General features: G+C 50.6%; 1 protein-coding gene across 1 annotated transcript in view; it reads left to right on the top strand.

The window, feature by feature from the left end:
* Positions 1-14,318, top strand: part of CALCRL (calcitonin receptor like receptor) — a gene marked incomplete at its 3' end in the record, with an annotated part of 165,088 nt that overhangs the window by 87,332 nt on the left and 63,438 nt on the right. The window lies entirely within an intron of this gene.

The raw sequence follows: 14,318 nt of genomic DNA, 5'->3' as shown, positions 1-14,318 counted from the left end.
GAGAAAGGGAAGAGGGGGGTGATAAAGATAGGAGGGGGGAGCGAGAGGCAGCTCTAGCAACCACTGGCCAAAAAGATTCTCAGTTGGGGGGAGGGGGGGAACTTTTTTGCTGCCCCCTGCAAAGTCCTGCCCTAGGCCTGGGCCTAGGCCAAAATACAGCACTGACTATAGTGCGCTGGGCTTTTCTGTCCTCCACTGCCTCCCGGAGCTTGCTTAACTTCATTCTCATTGTTCCGATGATGATATCTATCCATCTTGTTTTCTGTCGTCTTCTTCTCCTTTTTCCTTCCGTGTTTCCCAGCATCTCAGGGTCTTTTCCAACGAGTCCTCTCTTCACATTAGGTGGCCAAAGTATTTGAGTTTCAGCTTCAGGATCTGTCCTTCCGGTGAATATTCAGGGTTGATTAGTGTGAAGGAGAACCCTATCATGGACTCATTTCATACATTTGGTTTGGAGAAAGACGCCAAGACTGTCCCTGGCCTCTTTGATTCTGAATATGTTCATAGAAAGAGCTATTCACCTTGACCTCTGTTCCATGTTCTATGACCGGGGTCTCCAAACTACGGCCCTCCAGCTGTTCAGGAACTACAACTCCCATCATGCCTAGTCTTGTCTGTGAATGTCTGCGGTTTACAATGGTTCATGGGATGTGTAGTTCTGCAACAGCTGGAGGGCCGTAGATTGAAGATCCATGTTCCATGGTGTTGGAGATGGGCAGTCTATCCCTGGTGGCCTTCCTATTGTTTGTATATTAAGGTGTGCTGTGTGTCTCCTTGTTAATTGCTAATGAACTTCTGTCCAGATGGCTAGATAATTGGTTCAGATTGATTATCTTTCTGTACACAATCTCATCTACATGATAATGTAATCGGGGGCCTGGCCTGGTCAGGAGGGGGGGGGCCCTGTTTTGTATATATAGTGTGTGATACTGGTTAATAAAGTATCTTTTACCCAGCATTAAGCCTTGGCTCATGTACGGGGGGGTGGCTCATGTATGGGGGGGGGGGGGTGTTATCGGCCCTTTGGCTAAGATCAAGTGCAGTATCTGTTCTTATCAGTTGGTATGGACCTTGATGGTTAGTATTGGCAGGGGCTGAAATGAACCAGGGCGCCCAGGAGAATCTGGGGGACTGGGAAGTAGGCACTGTCAGAGAAAGCCAGATGGGTCCAATGCCTTCTGATTTGAATAGGATCCGCCCCTATCAGTTTGAAGGGAGCAAGAAAGCCGGTTTCGCCAATTTCCGGTTAGTACTGCTCCTGGATGTAATCGGTAAGGAATAGGGATGGCGGTGGGATGGCCTTTTCCTCCTGGGTTGAATCTGGCCTTTAAGGGAGGGCCTTTTTCCCCAGTTGAAGGCAAGCTCTCCCTAAGATGTCTATGTTCCAAGCCTCCTGGTAGGGATGGGCTACACCGGGTCTGGCCGGGGGCCAAGACCGAAAAAGCCCGCGGTGTACGTGCCCCTGGGGTGGCAGCCTCCTGGTAGGGATGGGCTACACCGGGTCTGGCCGGGGGCCAAGACCGAAAAAGCCTGTGGTGTACGTGCCCCTGGGGTGGCAGCCTTCTGGTAGGGATGGGCTACACCGGGTCTGGCCGGGGGCCAAGACCGAAAAAGCCCGCGGTGTACGTGCCCCTGGGGTGGCAGCCTTCTGGTAGGGATGGGCTACACCGGGTCTGGCCGGGGGCCAAGACCGAAAAAGCCTGTGGTGTACGTGCCCCTGGGGTGGCAGCCCAGGGGTGCCTTAATTCTCACTGGTGAGGGGCAGCTCACCTGAGTTTTTTGGCACCTTGGTCCCTGCACCATCACACTTTTTCCGCACCTGCCTCTTGGGATGGGCCTTTTGGCTGGCACCAGAGGAATTTTTTATTCCTGGCCGGGGGCCTGTCAAAGTCTTGCACTTTGGCACTACCCGCACTTCTCCACTTCCCCTTCCCCACTCTTTTTTTTTTCCTTTGTTGTGTGTTCACGTTTGACCTTTTGGTTGTCACTTGCACGATTAGTACGGCGTAGGTCCTTGGGCCTGCCCTGAACGTCTTGGGAGGGGGCGTATATGGCCTTTTGGCTTGGTTCACCCTCTCTCATGGGGTCTCCCTTTGGGGGAGCCCCACCAAGTACTTGGGGTGGGCTGTTTTGGCAGTCCCCCTGGAGAACGGGGTCTGCCTGGTTCCGGCTGGGCAGGCCAGAGTGAGTACCTCAATCCCTGTCAGGAGTCTTGCGCCCCGGGGGATCAGGGTCAGGGCCCTTCCTTTTCGGAGGAGGTCCATGTGTATGCCCAGTGCACTTTTTGTGTGTCTCACGTTTTTTATGCACCGGGTGTTAGTTCGAGTGTGTTCACACACCACGGGCTTTGAAAAAAAAAATGGGAGGTGTTATGCTATGCCGGTGTTATTTCGCCTTGGCTGTTCTGAAATAGGGGAACCCGTGATGGTGAGCGGGGATCAGACCGTCACAATTTCCTTCAGGATTGACTGGTTTGATCTTCTTGCTGTCCAAGGGACTTTCAAGAGTCTTCTCCAACACCATAGTTCAAAAGCATCAATTCTTCTGCGTTCAGCCTTCCTTATGGTCCAACGTTCACAGCCATAGGTTACTACTGGGAATAGCATAGCTTTGACTATACAGCACTTTGTCGGTAGGGCGATGTCTCGGCTTTTTATAATGTTGTCCAGGTTTGCCATTGCTTTCCTCCCAAGAAGCAAAGCTTCTCTTAATTTCATGGCCAAAGTCACCGTCTGCTGTGATCTTGGAGCCTAGGAAGATAAAATCTGCCATTGTTTCCATTTCTTCGCCTTCTATTTGCCAAGGAGTGATGGGACCGGTTGCCATAATCCTAGATTTCTTAATGTTTAATTTCAGGCCAGATTTTGCGCTCTCCTCTTTCACCTTCATTAGGAGACTCTTTAGTTCTTCTTCACTTTCTGCCATTAGTGTGTTATCATCAGCATATCTCAGGTTGTTGATATTTCTCCCGGCGATCCTAATTCCGGCTTGTGATTCATCGATCCCGGCATTTTGCATGACGTACTCTGCATATAAGTTAAATAAGTAGGGTGACAATATACATCCTTGCCGCACTCCTTTCTCAATTATGAAGCAGTCAGTTGTTCCATGTCCTGGTCTAACTGTTGCTTCTTGACTTGCATACAGGTTTTTCAGAAGACGGGTGAGGTGGTCTGCTATTCCCATTTCTTTCAGTGTTTGCCACATCTTGTTGTAATCCACTCAATCAAAGGATTTACTGTATGGGATACTAAAATAATTATGAGCATTTCATGTGTCAAAGGCTTTTATTGACAATTCCGTGAAGTTTATGCAAAGAGTCCATATTTGCAGTGGTGACCCTTCTTTTTCAAGACCTATGAAATTCACACGGCATCAGGGGCAGACTGGCAACTTTTAGCCCAGGGGGCAAAAACAAACCCACGGTGCAGTGACTTGGCCCCACTCCCTCTTCCGGTCCTCCTCCTGACCCCCCATTCCAAGCTGAAGCCCTGCTCCAGGTATTCTTTACTCACCGGCTAAATCCGGGTTCCCAACCTGGGTAGCAGGGGGCAGTTGGGGGGAGCTGGGACAGCTCGGTTGAGGCTGCGGCCAGGGGAGGAGAGTCTCAAGTGGGGCATGGAACCGGCCTGTGCTCAGACACAGTTTACACCATCCATGCTGGGGAGGGAGGCCTGTGCTCTGTCCTTGTCTTAATCCCGCACTCTGTAGGTCAGTGGCAGAGACTTTTTACTTCTCTTCACCAGAGATCCTTTAGAGCCAGTTCACATAGCAGCGACCCGACTTGCCGGGGCAACCTGTGAAGTCGCGGTGCACAGCTCGCACCGCGACCTCGGAGCGGCCGGCACGGACTTCATATCATTGAAGTCGATGCAGGTCGCTCCAGGTCGCCCCAAAGAAGCTCAGGACCCTTTTTCTAAGTCGGAGCGACTTGTGTCGCTCCTATTAGAATGGGTCCTGTGCTAATCTATGGCAGGCGACCAGCGGCGACTTGTCAGGTTACCAGGTCGCCTGACAAGTCGCCCCAGTGTGAACCGGCTCTTAGGCATGTCTGTGGCAGGAGCGGTGCAACCTTTTTACAGGACATCAAAGCTTCACAGGGGGCAATTGCCCCCCTGCCCCCTGGTCCAATGTCAGGAAACTTTTTTGATGGAGGCCGAAATGCTGAGAGGGCTTCCCCTGCAGCTCGGTGCGAATCACCCCTGGAAGTGGGACAGGAGGTGACGCGTCCCAAGGAGCACTGGATGCTTGTGGAGTGCAGGTGAATGGTTCAGAAGGGTATCCGGAACAACTCTCAGGAACTCCAGGGGAATCAAGCAGTGCACAAGTGAAGGCCAGGCCGAGGGTCATACACGGGTATCAGTCCAAGGAAGAGCAGGAAATAGCAAGCCGGGGTGCCAAGGCAGGGGGGTTTAGCAGAAGCAAGTCCGTTAAAGGAAGCCGAGGTCGGTACACTGAAAGTCAGGCAGAAGGCACAAGAGCAAGGATGGTCAGGCAAGCAGAGGGTCAAACACAGGAGCAGGATCAGACAGGTCAGAAGGCAAGCCGGGTCAAAACGAGGAAGCAGAACAGGTTCACAGGTACAGGGAGCTGAAGATAATCCAGCGCTGGATGGAACCGAGAGCGATCCTTATATAGGGGCTGGGCTGGCGTGCTGTGCATCATGACGCACGCGCGCCGGCATGCCTGTGTGCCCGCGCAGACGCGATCCTGCGCATGCGCGGCCGCCTGTGACGCTCACTAGCCACAGAGCGGTGATTACGTCCCTGACATCCAGTCTTCCCCTGCCCGGTATGCTGTCAAACAACTTCTGGGTCACATCCTGACTGATGGACGCCCCCCCCCCCCATTCTTGCATAATCAATGCTTTGAGTTTGTCAGAATTTGTGGAGGTTTTTTAGTTCACCCGCCTCTTGAGGATTGACCACAAGTTCTTAATGGGATAAGGGTCTGGGGAGTTTCTTGGCCACGGACCCAAGATTTCCATGTTTTGTTCCCCAAGCCACTTAGTTATCACTTTTGCCATATGGCAACTTGGCAAGGTGCTCCACCATGCTGGAAAATGCATTGTTCCTCACCAAATTGTTCTTGGATGGTTGGGAGAAGTTGGTCTCGGAGTATGTTGCAATCTGACACTAACTGACACTTTGTGGGACCCAGTAACACTAATACAATGATCAGTGCTAAAAATATGCACTGTCACTGTACTAATGATGCTGGCTGGGAAGGGGTTAAACATCTAGGGGCGATCAAAGGGTTAAATGTGTGCCTAGCCAGTGTTTATGTGTACTGTGTGTGCTGTTTTCACTAAGGGGAGTGCTTTTCAGAGAAACAAATCCCATCACATCCCCGCTGACAGAACAGAGCTCTGCGCTGTTTACATAGGCAGAACTCTGTCCTGTCTTCCTCCTCCCCGATCAGCGGGTCCCATCAGTCAATCATTGGCCAACACCCACTGAGCTTGTCCTGTGACTAATCACAGCACAGCTGGTGTGGTGGCCTCACGCATGCACCCCCTAATTGGAAGTGCTGGATTATGTATTAGATACGTGAACCAGCGTGGGAGAGACGCTCTGCCACCGTACTCCTACGCGAGTCGGTCGGCAATCGGTTCAAGCCCAGCTCCGGACCCCTGGGCCCACTTCAGCCTGATCACATTATGGAGTCAAAGGTCAGTAACGAGTGGTAGTGACGATACAGTCAGCAGTAGGAGTGGCAAGAGTGAGAGATCAGCTGGAGAGAGCACAATAATCTGGCAAACAGGAAGTGCAAAGAAATGGCTTTTATAGGAACTTTACTCTCGCAATAAACATTGACTATTTTTATTCCTTATGCTGCTAGCATTAGTAATTAAGAAGGAAGGTGTATTATATTTACTGGTTTTGAACTACTTTTTTTAAATTTCTTCAGTTACTTCCTGGTTTCTTGCTTAGGCAAATGATGTCATACATCCCAGGAGTGTTCAGAAGGGGAGGAGGGGTTTTCTCATCTAAGCACGCCCTCCTGGTCTGCATGCCTGAGCTAAGGACAGATGGATTTTAGGAAGTATTTGCTATGTGAATTATCTGACCTTACTCAAGATGGCTGCTGCCAGAAAGGGGTGGGGTAATTTTTTTTTTTTTTTTTTAGAGTGATTTCTCAGAAAAATAAAGCATAGAGACGTGGATAGATTAGATGGATGGGGGATTTTGCTTTGAATATTAAAATTGCGTGTTTGGTTTGTGGTGCTCAGATGCAGTGTAGTTCCGCTTTAAATAGAAAGTCCATGGGAGGAGCAAAGAGTTCAAGGTTCACCAGAAACAAGGTTGAAGACAAGATTGTCCAGTAAGCTGTCCAGCATCTCAGATGGCACAGCAAGAAGAGATACTGCCAGACACAGCAGAGGTTGCAGTTTCAGGGTCCTGATACCTTGGCTCCCTCTAGACTAGTGGTCTCCAAACTGCAGCCCGGGGGCAAGATGTGGCCCTTTGCTTGCTTTTATTTAGCCCTTGGCACTAGTTCATCCACTGACACCAATGATGGGGCAGTATTCTTCCCACTGACACCAATGATGGGGTACTATTCCTCTCACTGGCACCAATGATGAGGCACTATTCCTCCCACTGACACCAATGATGGGGCACTACTACTCCCTCTGACACCAATGATGGGGCACTACTACTCCCTCTGACACCAATGATGGGGCACTACTATTCCCTCTGACACCAATGATGGGGCACTATTCCTCCCACTGACACCAATGATGAGGCACTATTCCTCCTACTGACACCAATAATGGGACACTATTCCTCCCGCTGACACCAATGATGGGGCATTATTCCTCCCACTAATACCAATGATAAGGCACTATTTCTCCCACTGACACAAATGATGGGACACTATTCCTTCCACTGATACAAATGATGGGGCACTATTCCTTCCACTGACACCAATGATGGGGCGCTATTCCTGGTTCCTGACACCAAGGATGGGACACTATTCCTCCCACTGATACCAATGATGGGGCACTATTCCTCCCACTAATACCAATGATGGGGCACTATTCCTCCCACTGACACCAATGATGGGGCACTATTCCTCCCACTAATACCAATAATGGGGCACTATTCCTCCCACTGATACCAATGATGGGGCACTATTCCTCCCACTGATACCAAACATGGGGCACTATTCCTCCCACTGACACCAATGAAGGGGCACTATTCCTCCCACTGACACCAATGATGGGGCACTATTTCTCCCACTGACACCAATGATGGGGCGCTATTCCTGGTTCCTGACACCGGGGGCATTTTCTACTCCTACTGGCCACTGTCCTGCCCCTCCAGAGTCTGAAGGATAATAAACTTGCCCTTTGTTTGGAAAGTTTGGAGAGCAGTGCAGACAATAAATTGCATACACACTGTGTTGGGGGTTGTATGAGTGCAGGGTGGGCACTTACTGCTGCTTCTTCTTTTTTCCTTTTCCTATGAGTACAGACATTTGTGAAAAGCTCCTGGTAATGAATATGATTGTGATCTGTAAATTGTGACATTGATGTAACATTTATTTCTCCAAGAGAAAGTCACCAAGGAATGCGATGAAAAGGGCTACTGGTTCCGGCACCCGGAGAGTAACAGGACGTGGAGTAACTACACCCGATGTAACAAACACACCCATGTCAAAGTGAAGGTAAGGAGACAAGGGTCCAACGGGCCATTCTTCCTGAGAGCTGGACTGCGGAGTCCTCCTGGCTGCTCCTAGTATTAGGAAAAGCACCAAGACCTGGCTATTGGTAGCGGTATCACTACCGGGGTCTTATAAGGGTGCCACCAGAACATCCCGCTGCAGCAAAGCACACGGGGGCAACAAAGTGATGAAATCTTTAGAGATAGGAGATGTGTTCCCTATGATGGGCCAAAAATAATCCCATTGTAGCGCTAGATGAACCCAAAGGGATTGGTGTTGATGACGGCACACAAAGTCAAAGATGATTCAACACCCTCTGATAATGTATAGAAATCAAAGTGTGTGGAACTCAAAGGAGTATAATTAACACAGTTGGCTCGCTGGGGGAGCATGACAGCAACCAGGTCAGTGCAGTCATGTAGGTGGCCTCACTATGGTCCGGTCCTGGCCGTGGAGATGGAAAGGTGTCCAGGGGAAGGAACGCGGAGAGGGAGCTCCGCCCTAAACGTGTTGTCAGGACAACAGATTGTCACAGCAAGCTTCCCGTGGTTTCTCTCCCTCCACATCTGCGATCTGTATTCCACCAGTGGTCTCAGCCAGCCACCATCTGCGACTCAAACCTCATTTTGGGCGGCTTCCCTCCCAGAGCCTGGTGTTCACTAGAAGTTTCAGCTAGTTTACCACCTGCGGCTCAAGCCTCGTTTTGGCCGGCTTCTCTCCCAGAGCCTGGTGTTCACTAGAAGTTTCAGCCAGTTCACCACCTGCTGCTCAAGCTTCATTTTGTCCGGCTTCCCTCCCATAGCCTGGTGTTCACCAATAGCTTCAGCCTGTTCACCACCTGTGGCTCAAGCCTCGTTTTGGCCGGCTTCTCTCCCAGAGCCTGGTGTTCACTAGAAGTTTCAGCCTGTTCACCACCTGCGGCTCAAGCCTCGTTTTGGCTGGCTTCCCTCCAAGAGCCTGGTGTTCACCAGACGTTTCAGCCTGTTCACCACCTGTGGCTCAAGCCTCGTTTTGGCCGGCTTCCTTCCCAGAGCCTGGTGTTCACCAATAGTTTCAGCCTGTTCACCACCTGCAGTTTAAGCCTCGTTTTGGCCGGCTTCCCTCCCAGAGCCTGGTGTTCACTAGAAGTTTCAGCCTGTTCACCACCTGCCGCTCAAGCTTCATTTTGGCTGGCTTCCCTCCTAGAGCCTGGTGTTCACCAGTAGAGTAGTTTCAGCCTGTTCACCACCTGCGGCCCAAGCCTCGTTTAGGCCGGCTTCCCTCCCAGAGCATGGTGTTCACTAGAGGTTTCAGCCTGTTCACCACCTGCGGCTCAAGCTTCATTTTGGCCAGCTTCCCTCCTAGAGCCTGGTGTTCACCAGTAGAGTAATTTCAGCCTGTTCACCACCTGCGGCCCAAGCCTCGTTTAGGCCGGCTTCCCTCCCAGAGCCTGGTGTTCACTAGAAGTTTCAGCCTGTTCACCACCTGCGGCTCAAGCCTCGTTTTGGCCAGCTTTCTTCCCAGAGCCTGGTGTTCACCAGTAGTTTCAGCCTGTTCACCACCTGCGGCTCAAGCCTCATCCTGGTCGGCTTTCCTCTTAGAGTCTGACGTCACGTCGGGCTCTCGTCCTGGTGCGAATCCATCGTGGAGCTCGGGGCCAGTCACGGAGACGCCGCCATCACATCATACTCCTTCCTTGCCCGCTCACCATGGGCACCTTGTGACCTGGGACTTTCTCTCAGCGTTCCTTCCCCTGGACACCATTCCATCTCCACGGCCACGGCCACCTACCCCGCTGCACTGACCTGGTTGCTGACATGCTCCCCCCAGTGAGCCAACTGTCAATTAATTGTACTCCTTTGAGTTCCACACAGCAGTCTGGAGGTTTCTGTTTTTAAGCTTCTTGTTGTTTAAACATTGTCCACTGCTAACCCCTAAATAAATGATTTCTATACATTATCAGAGGGCGTTGCACCATCTTTGGCTTTGTGTGCGGTCATCAACACCAATCCCTTTGGGTTCATCTTGCGTTACAATGGGATTATTTTTGGTCCTTTTACATATTTTAGTATCTAATCTGGTGCTTCTATCTCATATAGTAGCTGCTTCTTGATTCCCATATGCCATCTTTTTTTTAATATCGAAGGGGTGCAGGTCTAGTTATTTTTGAGCGCCGGACTATTTTTTTGTGCTTTTAGTATGTTCCCTATGATGGGTTGTATTCATTGCAGTATAACATCCGCCCTGGATCAGCACAATGTGTAGCTATGGTGTGGGCAAGCCGCCCGCTGTCACTGCAGTGCGTCCTGGCTCTAGGGCAGGGGTCAGCAACCTTTTCCCACTTAAGGGCCGGATTCAATGTATGTGAATGCATGGAGGGCCACATTCATCTGCTAATAAATAAAGATAATAATAATCCTAACATAGTAATAATAACAGTACAGGATTACCTCACTTTAAGGTGCTTCACTAATACAAAGCCAGTTTACCCTGAGGGAGCATGTGGCTGGGGATTAAGGTTTTAATGCCCCCTCCCCCATTCTGGTACCCAAGGGTGGCTGACGCCAGCCCTGCCAGCCAGCATGGTCTGGAGATGGGGTTCCTGTCCCTAGGAAAAATGGGGTTCCTGCCCTTAGGGGACATGGGGTCCCCATCCCCAGGGAAAAAAGGGGTCCTTGTCCCCAAGTGAGAAGGAGTCCCTGTCCCCAGGGGAGATGGGGTCTGCGTCCCTAGGGGAGATGGGGTTCCCGTTCCCAAGGGAGATGGGTGGCTGTTGATGGGGGGCTGCGATTGCTAGGGGCACTGTAATGTAAAGGGGCACTGTGATGGGGGGCTGCCTTTGCTAGGGGCACTGTAATGTAAAGGGGCACTGTGATGGGGGGCTGCTATTGCTAGGGGCACTATAATGTAAAGGGGCACTGTGATGGGGGGCTGCCATTGCTAGGGGCACTGTAATGTAAAGGGGCACTGTGATGGGGGGCTGCGATTGCTAGGGGCACTGTAATGTAAAGGGGCGATGTGATGGGGGGCTGCGATTGCTAGGGGCACTGTAATGTAAAGGGGCACTGTGATGTAGGGAGGCTGCGATTGCTAGGGGCACTGTAATGTAAAGGGGCACTGTGATGGGTGGGGGGCTGCGATTGCTAGGGGCACTGTAATGTAAAGGGGCACTGTGATGGGTGGGGGGCTGCGATTGCTAGGGGCACTGTAATGTAAAGGGGCACTGTGATGGGGGGCTGCAATTGCTAGGGGCACTGTAATGTAAAGGGCACTGTGATGGGGGGGGGGCTGTGATTGCTAGGGGCACTGTAATGTAAAGGGGCACTATAATGGGGGGTTGCGATTGCTAGGGGCACTTTAATGTACAGGGGCACTGTGATGGGGGGCTGCAATTGCTAGGGGCACTATAATGTAAAGGGGCACTGTGATGGGGGGGCTGCCATTGATAGGGCCACTGTGATGGGGGTCTGCGAAAGCTAGGGGCACTGTAATGTAAAGGGGCACTGTGATGGGGGGCTGTGATTGCTAGGGGCACTGTAATGTAAGGGGGCGCTGTGATTGCTAGGAGCACTGTAATGTAAGGGGGCACTGTGATGGGGGCTGTGATTGCTAGGAGCACTGTAATGTAAGGGGGCGCTGTGATTGCTAGGAGCACTGTAATGTAAGGGGTCACTGTGATGGGGGGGGGGGCTGTGATTGCTAGGGGCACTGTAATTGCTAGGGGCTTTGTAATGTAAAGGGGCACTGTGATGGGGGGCTGTGATTGCAAGGGGCACTGTAATGTAAAGGGGCACTGTGGTGGGGGGCTGTGATTGCTAGGGGCTTTGTAATGTAAGGGGGCAATGTGATGGGGGCTGGGATTGCTAGGGGCACTGTAATGTGAAGGGCACTGCACTCATGACAGTACCCCTTTACAGTGTAGTCCCTTTTATATCACAGTGCCTCTTTACATTCTAGTGCTTAGGGCCGACTCCCGTCACCAACCTCTCCCGCGAAACCCGCCCCCTGGTCCCTGGAAATATTGGCTGCTCAGTGACTCCAGTCCCTGCATACACGAATGGCTCCATAGGATGCTGCAAGAGAAAGGAGCCACCCTGAGACAGGAAACCTGGGGCAGAGGTCCTGGCACCAGAATAAACTGGAACATAGACAAGGATTGAAGATAAAGAAGCTGCATACTCAGTAAGGCTCGGTTCACATATGCTAATTGGATGCGTTTTACACTGCATCCAATTTGCGTGACTTGTGAATGTGACTTTTTCTCTCAATGTAATTGGGGCCAAAGGAGCTTCACCAAAGTATTGAGCAAAGACTGTGAAACTTATGTACATGGGATTTTTTTCCTTTTTTTTTTTTTTTTTTTAATACATTTGCGAAGATTTCAAACAAACTTCTTTCACGTTGTCATTATGGGGGAATGTTTGTAGAATTTTGAGGAAAATAATGAATTGAATCCATTTTGGAATAAGGCTGTAACATAACAAAATGTGGGAAAAGTGAAGCGCTGTGTATACTTTCCAGATGCACTGTATGCCCATAGGTTCTGCTTGTGTGATTCTAATACCCCCCCCCCCCTTTCTGTAGTTGGGAGGGTATGTTATAGGTCAGTGATGGCGAACCTTGGCACCCCAGATGTTTTGGAACTACATTTCCCATGATGCTTATGCACTCTGCAGTGTAGTTGAGCATCATGGGAAATGTAGTTCCAAAACATCTGGGGTGCCAAGGTTCTCCATCACTGTTATAGGTCAATTGGATTCCATCCGCCCATTCACTTCCTCCTCTTGAACTGGGTTTACCATGACTGAGTCTTGTATGAACACCCCAGTATACTCTGTCTGATGTTCTCCATCTATATGTAGCTTTGTACCATTACATAATGAGACAAGAGAGGTTTTTCAAGTTGTGGTGTTAAAAAAAACTTCTTTTAGTTATTAAGCTGGTCATACATGTGGCAATTTGATTGAACGATCTAATTTTCCTTTCCTTTTTTTTTTTCTGAAATTGATGGGAAAATATATTGATATTGCTGCACAGCCAAAAGTTTTAAGAATGACACAAATATTAATTTTCACAAAGTCTGCTGTTTCAGTGTTCTTAGATCTTTCTGTCAGATGTTACTATGAAATACTGAAGTATAATACAAGCATTTCATACGTGTCGAAGGCTTTTGTTGACAATTACAAGAATTTCCAAGAATTCGCCCTGGCATGCTGTCAATCATCTTCCGGGCCACATTCTGAATGAAGGCCGCCCATTCTTGCATCAATGCTTGGAGTTTGTCGGAATTTGTGGAGGTTTTTTTGTTCACCCGCCTCTTGAGGATTGACCCCAGGGTTTTCAATGCCAAGGTCTGGGGAGTTTCCTGGCCATGGACCCAACATTTCCATGTTTTGTTCCCCAAGCCACTTAGTTATGACTTTGGCCTTATGGCGCTCCATCATGCTGGAAAAGGCATTGTTCCTCACCAAACTGTTCTTGGATGGTTGGGAGAAGTTGGTCTTGGAGGATGTTGTTGTACTATTCTTTATTCATGGCGGTGTTCTTAGGCAAAATTGTGAGTGAGCCCCCTCCCTTGGCTGAGAAGGCACACATGAATGGTCTCAGGATGCATGACACAGGACTGATGGTAGCGCTCAACTTTTCTTCTCCGGGCAAAGTTTTTTCCGGATGCCCCAAAAAATCAGAAAGGGGATTCATCAGAGAAAATTACTTTCCTTCAGTCCTCAGCAGTCCAATCCCTTTACCTATTGCAGAATATCAGTCTGTCCGGGATGTTTTTCCTAGAGAGAAGTGATTTCTTTGCTGCCCTTCTTGACACCAGGACATCCTCCAAAAGTCTTCTCCTCACTGTACATGCAGACCAGTGGCGGCTGGTGCTCCATGGGCCGGGGGGGGCATCAGACAGACCGCACCATACCCCCCCCCCGGACCACACCAGGCAACACACCATAGCCCCCCCCCCTGAACCACAGCGAGACAGGGGACACAGGACAGGACCCCCACTCACTCACCCTGCCTGGATATCTGCAGCAGCAGGCGGCCGCTTCGGCTTCTTCCCCCTATCTTCTGCGTCTCCTCCCTCCTTCTCCACGCCCAATGGCATGGCTTCTCTTTTTCGACTAACCGGGAAACGGGTCTCAAGACCCACTTCCTGATTGGCCAGGAGGAGGATCCGTGTGACATCAGTGAATTTTCATTCGCTATTGTCACACTGAGTGGGCTCGGGCGCAGTGCTCTGTGCCCCAAGCCCACCCTTTTTTTTTAGCCTGTGAAAGCCTCTGGCTCCAGTCACATGGTTAACCGCTTGCCGACTGCTCACAGTATATTTACTGCGGCAGTCAGCCCCTCACAGGCAGAGTGACGTAGGTCTACGCCGCTAGCCTGTGAGGCTCTGGGGAGCGAGCGCGCGCGAGACCCCCCCGCGCGTGTGACCGGCGGACCTGATCGTCCGCCAGGTCACTCGCGATCGTTGGTGGAGAGGGAGAAAGGCAGGCGGCTAATGTAAACAAGCCGCCTGTCATTCTCCCCTGTGTAGGAATGGTGATCAGATGGTTCTACTATATAGGACCGTTGATCTCTGTTCCTACACCTCAAGCCACAGCCAATCACAGTTAGAAGCACGCCCCTAGGGACACACATAACCCCTCCCTCTCAAAAAAAGTTAACCC

Source organism: Pelophylax lessonae (assembly GCF_965119305.1).
Source record: "Pelophylax lessonae genome assembly, chromosome: 5".
Taxonomy (NCBI): Eukaryota; Metazoa; Chordata; class Amphibia; order Anura; family Ranidae; genus Pelophylax; species Pelophylax lessonae.
Note: the sequence above shows the minus strand (reverse complement) of the source record. Positions and strands in the feature narration are given on the sequence as shown.